At 48.0% G+C, this 8439-nt stretch overlaps 1 pseudogene; it reads right to left on the reverse strand.

The window, feature by feature from the left end:
- Positions 1–6405: 6405 nt before the first annotated feature.
- On the reverse strand, positions 6406–6834 carry LOC123097146 (putative CCR4-associated factor 1 homolog 4; annotated as a pseudogene).
- Positions 6835–8439: the final 1605 nt, after the last annotated feature.

Here is an 8439-nt window from a genome sequence, read left to right on the forward strand (position 1 = left end):
TGCCATGTTTATTATTCCCTTTATATTCGACGAGAAGCCAGACGGTACCTTAATACTTAGCAGGCATTCAAAGAAGATTTCCTTCTCTTCTTTGGTAAGAGCGTAGCTGGCATGACCCTGATGTATGCCGTCTTTTCCATGCATACGTTGCTAGTCCTCCCGTGCCTCAGGTGTATCTTTTGTCTTCCCATACATACCCAGGAAACCAAGCAGGGTCACGCAAAGATTCTTCGTCACGTGCATCACGTCGATTGCAGAGCGGACCTCTAGATCTTTCCAATAGGGCAGGTCCCAAAATATAGATTTCTTCTTCCACATGGGTGCGCGTCCGTCAGCGTCATTCGGAACAGTTTGTCCGCCAGGACCCTTTCCAAAGACTACCTTCAAATCCTTGACCATATCATGTACATCAGCACCAGTACGGTGGCGAGGCTTCGTCCGGTGATCCGCCTCACCTTTGAAATGCTTGCCTTTATTTCTTACGGGATGCCTGCTCGGAAGAAATCGACGATGTCCCAGGTACACATTCTTCCTACAATTGTCCAAATATATACTGTCGGTATCATCCAAACAGTGCGTGCATGCGCGGTATCCCTTGTTTGTCTGTCCTGAAAGGTTACTGAGAGCAGGCCAATCATTGATGGTCACGAACAGCAAGGCCTTTAGGTCAAATTCTTCCCCCATGTGCTCATCCCACGCACATACACCTGTTCCATTCCACAGCTGTAAGAGTTCTTCAACTAATGGCCTTAGGTACACATCAATGTCGTTGCCGGGTTGCTTAGGGCCTTGGATGAGCACTGGCATCATAATGAACTTCCGCTTCATGCACAACAAAGGAGGAAGGTTATACAAACATAGAGTCACAGGCCAGGTGCTATGGTTGCTGCTCTGCTCCCCAAAAGGATTAATGCCATCTGCGCTTAGACCAAACCATATGTTCCTTGCGTCATCTGCAAACTCCTTCCCGTACTTTCTCTCAATTTTTCTCCACTGCGACCCGTCAGCGGGTACTCTCAACTTTCCGTCTTTCTTACGGTCTTCTCTGTGCCATCGCATCGCCTTGGCATGCTCTTTGTTTTGGAACAAACGTTCCAACCGTGGTATTATAGGAGCACACCACATCACCTTGGCAGGAATCTTCTTCCTGGGGCGCTCGCCCTCGACATCACCAGGGTCATCGCGCCTGATCTTATAGCGCAATGCACCGCATACTAGGCAAGTGTTCAAATCCTCGTACTCACCGCGGTAGAGGATGCAGTCATTAGGGCATGCATGTATCTTCTGCACCTCTAACCCTAGAGGGCAGACAGCCTTCTTTGCTTCGTACGTACTCTCGGGCAATTCGTTGTCCTTTGGAAGCATATTCTTTATCATTACCAGCAACTTTCCAAATCCCTTGTCAGATACACCATTCTCTGCCTTCCATTGCAGCAATTCCAGTGTGGTGCCCAACTTTTTCTTGTCAGCTTCGCAATTCGGGTACAACAATTTCTTGTGATCCTCTAACATGCGCTGCAACTTCTTCTTCTCCAAATCACTTGCGCAGTTTCTCTTTGCATCGGCAATGGCCCGACCTAGATCATCAGCGGGCTCATCTGATGCCTCTTCTTCAGCTTCTTCCCGCATTGCCGGCTCAGCTTCTTCCCCCATTGTTGTATCATCGTATTCAGGGAACCCATGGCCAGGATAGTTGTCGTCGTCCTCTTCTTCTTCATTGTCTTCATCATAACCCCTCTTTCTCCATGCTTGGTCCAAACATTATAGTGGGGCATGAAACCGGACTTAAACAGGTGGACGTGAATGGTTCTTGACGTAGAGTAATTATGATCATTCTTACAGACTAAACATGGACAAGGCATAAAACCATCCGCCCGCTTGTTTGCCTCAGCCGCAAGCAGAAAAGTTTGCACGCCATTAATGAACTCGGGAGAGCATCGGTCATCGTACATCCATTGTCGGCTCATCTTCATTACACAACACCGAATAGACCAAATTAATACAAGTTCATACATAAAGTTCATACATATAGTTCATACAAGACTTAAATGCAACAAACAAATAACTCTCTAACTAAAGAATTTAAATGCAACAACAAATGCGATCAAGATCGCAACTAAGGTAACAATTGATCCAACAGCATAATGATACCAAGCCTCACTATCAATGGCATATTTTCTAATCTTTCTAATCTTCAAGCGCATTTTCTCCATCTTGATCTTGTGATCATCGACGACATCGGCAACATGCAACTCCAATTCCATCTTCTCCCCATCAATTCTTTTCAATTTTTCTTTCAAATACTCGTTTTCTCTTTCAACTAAATTTAACCTCTCGACAATAGGGTCGGTTGGAATTTCCGGTTCACAAACCTCCTAGACAAAAATATCTATGTCAACTTGATGGGCATAATTTGTCATAAACACGAAATGCAACAACTAGTTTTAAAAGAGAATATACCACATCCGAATCATAACAAGGACGAGGGCCGACGGGGACGGATATCAAAACCATGGCACTATGTATAACAAACAACGTACGGGTAAGAGAAATATACGAGTAACTATATATCCAAATCACACAAACATCAATTTGGTAATGTAAAACATTCATGAACAAGAGGCTCACCACAAGGTGGTGCCGGCGACGGAACGGTGCGGGCGATCGACTGTGGTTACGACGGAGATTTAGAAGGCACTAAGTAAACCACACCTACATATGCAAACTAAGTGTTAGTTTTGACCACAAATTGCATATAAATCAAATACTAGCACATATATTTTCTACCAAATTACTAAAGTCATAAATTAATCACTATACAAAGCATTGCAAGAGCTAATCTAGCAATGAGAGATGAAAGGACAAAGTTGCTAACCTTTGTGATCATTTGAATGGATGGGGGCCTTCAAATCTTGACAAATTTTGGGCAAAATGTGTGATGAGCTCGAGAGGAAGAGGGGAAGAACAGAGAGGAGAGGGAAAAGGGGAAGAACAGAGCGAGCTCGGGTGGACGAAGGGCTTATGTAGGACGACCTTTAGCACCGGTTCGTGCCATGAACCGGTACTAAAGGTGCTGGAGGGGCCCCGGACTGACAACATCCTGCCACCACTCACTTTACTACCGGTCCGTGGCACGAACCGGTGCTAAAGGTCGGCCACGAACCGGTACTAATGAAAGCGGCTGGCTAGCCGTTGGAACCGGCACTAATGCACACATTAGTGCCGGCTCAAAAGCAAACCGGCACTAATGTGCTTGACATTTGACCCTTTTTCTACTAGTGATGGTGGGGGCGAAGGAGTTATTCTTTGTCTGTATGTCGACGACATATTGATCTTTGGAACCAAACTTTATTTAATCAAGGAGGTTAAGGATTTCTTATCTCGCTATTTTGAGATGAAGGATCTAGGAGTAGCTGATGTTATCTTAAACATCAAGCTGTTGAGAGATGAGAATGGTGAGATCACACTGCTTCAGTCTCACTATGTGGAAAAGGTCTTGAGTCGTTTTGGGTATAGCGACTGCACACCTTCTCCAACTCCATATGATGCTAGTGTGTTGCTTCGAAAGAATCGACGAATTGCTAGAGATCAACTGAGGTATTCTCAGATTATTGGCTCGCTTATGTATTTGGCGAGTGCCACGAGGCCTGACATCTCTTTTGCTGTGAGCAAGCTGAGTCGGTTTGTGTCAAAACCGGGAGATGATCATTGGCATGCGCTTGAGAGAGTTATGCGCTATTTGAAAGGCACCGCGAGCTATGGGATTCACTACACCGGGTATCCAAGGGTACTGGAGGGTTACAGTGACTCAAACTGGATTTCTGATGCTGATGAGATAAAGGCCACAAGTGGTTATGTTTTTACACTTGATGGTGGCGTTGTTTCCTGGAAGTCTTGCAAGCAGACCATCTTAACGAGGTCAACTATGGAAGCAGAACTCACAGCATTGGACACTGCCACTGTTGAAGCAGAGTGGCTTCGTGAACTCTTGATGGACTTACCTATGGTTGAAAAACCAATACCCCCTATCCTGATGAACTGTGATAATCAAACTGTGATTGTCAAGATAAATAGTTCAAAGGACAATATGAAGTCCTCAAGACATGTGAAGAGGAGACTAAAATCTGTCAGAAAATTGAGGAACTCCGGAGTTATTACGTTGGATTATATCCAAACGTCGAAAAACTTGGCAGTTCCCTTCACAAAGGGTCTATCACATAATGTGATAGATAATGCATCGATGGAGATGGGTTTGAGACCCACCGCATGAGTTGTCCATAGTGGTAACCCACTCTATGTGATCGGAAATCCCGTGAAGTAGAAGTGGGAGACAAGCTGTTGGTCAGCTGGGACGAGAGTATCCCTATATTAACTATCCCACTCCGTGAAGATGCAATACTCTCCTGATCTGCATGGCAGGTTGATACTTATCTTAATGTGTTCCAACTGGCTTATTCGGGTAAGCGGAGATGTTGTCCTGCAGAACATCTTCTGAGGAACACACCTATATGAATTTGACTGTTAACGTCGCAGTCTGTGAGAATTGGGTGTTCTCTAATAAATTCATGAAAAGGCCCTGGAGTACGACGTATATGCTCCACCCGCGGGGAAGCCTTGCGGCAGCCCAGTACCGGTCAAGAATTTGTGTGAAACTAGTTTCACAGAAAACTTGTAGTTCAAGGCATAGTCCACTATTCAAGTTGTGATCTAGTGTAGCATAAATCTCTAAGTGGAAGTTCAACTTCACAGTCTCAACTAAGCACCGGTATATAAACAATGTTTTGGAACTAAATGATGAGATGTGCCAATGAGACTTTGTGGGGGATTGTTGGAATTTTGCTAGTAGGCCTTTTGCCCAAAGCCCAACTAAAATTCTGAAATTCTCTTGGCCCATTCATGCACACATGTGAGTGGAGTGAGTGAGGCTAAAGTTTAGTCCCACCTCATAAGTTGAGAGAGAGTTGCACCTCTTTATAAGGTGAGCTCTTCTACCACTTGTATGAGCATGACAAGAGGAGACCTACACGCGCGCTCCTCCTCCTCGCACGCCTCGTCACGACGCGCCGCGCCGCGGGTTGCGGGATTGAACCGAGCCGAGGACAGAGCTATGCACGTTGTCTATATTTTTGCTACTCGGGAAAAATTAATGAGTCATTAATTACGACTCGGACTCGACGACATGGGCGACAACGTCAACGTCGGCGGTGCTGCTCCCACTGCACCGTATGTGAGAATTGTGCCCTAGATGTGATCTGTTCATCTGTTATGCTAGTTCACATGATTAGTTTAATCTCTGTTGCTGTAGTCATGATTTATCTTCTGTTTATTCGGATTAAATCTCATAGTAATTTGCTCATATTTCCAACAGGCGCAGCGGCGTGCCCATGGACGGCTAGCCCCAGCGGCACGGTGGTGCCCGATTCACCACCTTGCTGGCCGTCCTGCGGACCCGTTCCCGAGCAGCCGGCTGTCGCGTCATTCTTCCTCAGCTCCGCCATTCACGTACAGCGACCAGGTGCGGTGCAAGAAGGATGGCAGCGACGTCCTTGGCGGAGCGCACATTGGCGGCGCTGTGCACGGCCGCTGGCGACGCTGCGGCACACTGGAACTGCTGCGCACGGCGGTGCGCACGGACCCCTGGCCCCGCCCCAACTGGGGCGCACGCTGTGGAGGGCATGTCCAGCCGCCCGACGAATTATCCTCGATGAGCCGCTGGCTTCGCGTCCACGGGGCCTCCCCTGGTCACCGCACTCTACCCCGTGCTCCGGCCACGTCAAGCTCATCACCATGCCTGCAAGAAAGAGCTGCCCGACAGATGCCCAGAAACTGTTTGATGAAACGCCCCATAGAAATGGAGTTGGGAAGAATATGACCGTTTACTCATTGACAGGTGGGCCCGCATATTATTTGCCACATCAGTCGGTCAAACTTTTTGGTCTACGCCATGTCAGCCCGACAGGTGGGGCCTACCTGTCGGATTCGCTGTTTTCTCTGGCAAACTCGACGATTAGTGCTCCGCGTTACTGGTTAGGCGCAGAGCTATTGGTTTTTTGTAGCACAAATGTGGTATTAAGTTGCTACCCTAACTTCAAATGCGATGATTTTAGGTAAATAACTCTCTGAACTACTACCATTAAATGATCGACGCACGCAAGTGCCCAATTAAGCGGCGGCGGGTGGCATGAGTCCGTTGCACATTCGAATTCTTGACCAACATTGCTCGTGTCTGATTTTCTGATCGACCATCAAAGAACTAATTAATGCTGCAGGCCCTGAAACAGACCTCGGAACCTCTCCATGTTGCCGCCGAACTCCCCGTGCTTCCAAATCCTGAAGGCCAGAAACACGCGCAGGCCGGCGGCGCCTGCGAGGCGAGGGCTCCCCCACGGCGGATGGATGCGCAGGCTAGCGGCGATGCGGTCCAGCCCCACCGGCATGCCCGGGCAGCCGGCCGCCATCGTGGCAACGTCGTAGACCAGTCAGGCCGAGGTAATACTGCATGCCGCCCACGAACCCGGCCACGTCGTGCGGCAGCGGGGCGCCGCCCGTGACGATCTTGAGCAGGTACGCTACGTAGTAGGCACCGGCGTAGGTGATCCACGACAGCGGCCGCCCGTGTCCGGCGCCGATGAGGCCGCCGGAGCCCATGAGCAGCGCGCCGAGCATGTCGAGGTCGACGCCGCGGTCGGCAAGGTAGTCGAGGGCCTTTTGGTCGTGCGGGGCGGCAGAAGTCACGAAGTTTGAACTCCCAGGCGACCTGCTGGCCTTGGTGGTCGCAGACGGTGATGCCGACCTGGAGGGCTTGAGGAGCGCGTAGCGCTGCGCCACCGGCATGCTGTTGAGGTCCTGGCCGGCGGCGTGGACGAGTCCAGTCCTCGTTGCATTCATCTTGTTTCATACATGCAAATCTTAGAAAGGTAATAGGGGGTCACAGGTGATGACCAGCTTCTTAGAGGAGATATATCTTGGGCCGAGGCTGGACAAAATTTACGCTTGGTTTACTCCAACATCTCAGTTCTCAAAGACCAAGGTACACACCCAAAAAGTTTTTGGTTAAAATACATCCCACTTGCTTCAAAAGAAGGCTTGGCAACGCTCTTATCAGTTATCACAAATGATTGAGCAAAGCTGGAAATTGGCCGATTTATATTCCCTGACCATGCAGTTTATTTGGATATCACAGCCTAGCTCATGCAGATTTGGACGACCAGTCATGCAGGATGCAACATGGGGACGATGGGCACCAATTCATACAACACATACTGCACCTGTCCACTCTCAGTACGTGGTTGGTTGGCACGCGTATGTTGGTATGATGATAGCAAACGTTGTTAGGTTTCCTATTTTTGTTTATTATTCTATTCTAAGGACTGCCAGTTGTTCGCACACGACCATGTCACCGTGTACCTCCAACGTCGAGGGTGATGCACCACAGCTCACGTCGAAGGAGACCCGTCCGGAAGCGCGGTACGCAAGCAATCTGGCGGACGCTTTTGTAGACCTGAAACCCCTACTAGTAGAAAAGAGCCCATTTGTCCCGGTTCGGAAACCGGAACTAAAGGGTCGGTACTAAAGCCCAATACATTTAGTCCCGGTTCGCCTACGAACCGGGACAGATGGGGCTCCACGTGGCCGCTGCGGCTTGCCAAGGCAGGAGGGCCTTTTGTCCCTACCAACCGGGACCAAAAGGCATCCACGCGTCAACAGTTCAGGGGATGTGGTTTTTTTTAAAGGGGGGGTTGGGGTTTTGGGGGTTTTGTAGGGTTAATTTAGGGGTTTCATATATTGTGTTAGCTAGATAATAGAGAGAAGTGTCCTCTCTTATCTCCGTGCTTGGTCGACGCTACGTACTATACGTATAGAGAGGACTCGACACGCTAGCTAGTAAGCAAATGAAGGAAACCATTAAGTACACAAGATCGTCATGAACATATACAGAGAGAACTGATCGACCTCTTCTTCTCCGAGAGATTGGTCGAACAACAAGTTTTCGTATATCTATCCGACGCTACTGGCTACATATATACAATATAAGATCTCTTACAATACCCTAACATCTGAACTCAAGTTCCACATGGTATTCTCCATCTTTATCGATGACGTGGTCAAGAAAAAATCCCGCCAATTCCTCTTGAATTGCTCGTATGCGATCTTGTGGTAGGAGTTCATCCCGCATCTGAAACATCTAATTTGAAGAAGGGGGTCAATACATATATATGAATGAAACTCAACATAAATGATGGTAATAAAATAAAATTGTGAATATCATTGCTTACGCACTTCATATTGTTTTTTAGAGTAGCCCTGCTCACAGGTCGTGTGGCGAATAAACTCGCAAATGTTGTTGTTGTTGTTGTTGTTGTTGTTGTTGTTGTTGTTGTTGTTGTTGTTGTTGTTGTTGTTGCTGTTGCTGTTGCTGTTGGTGGTGCTGTTGGTGGT

The sequence above is a fragment of the Triticum aestivum genome, chromosome 4D (genome assembly GCF_018294505.1).
Source record: "Triticum aestivum cultivar Chinese Spring chromosome 4D, IWGSC CS RefSeq v2.1, whole genome shotgun sequence".
NCBI lineage: Eukaryota > Viridiplantae > Streptophyta > Magnoliopsida > Poales > Poaceae > Triticum > Triticum aestivum.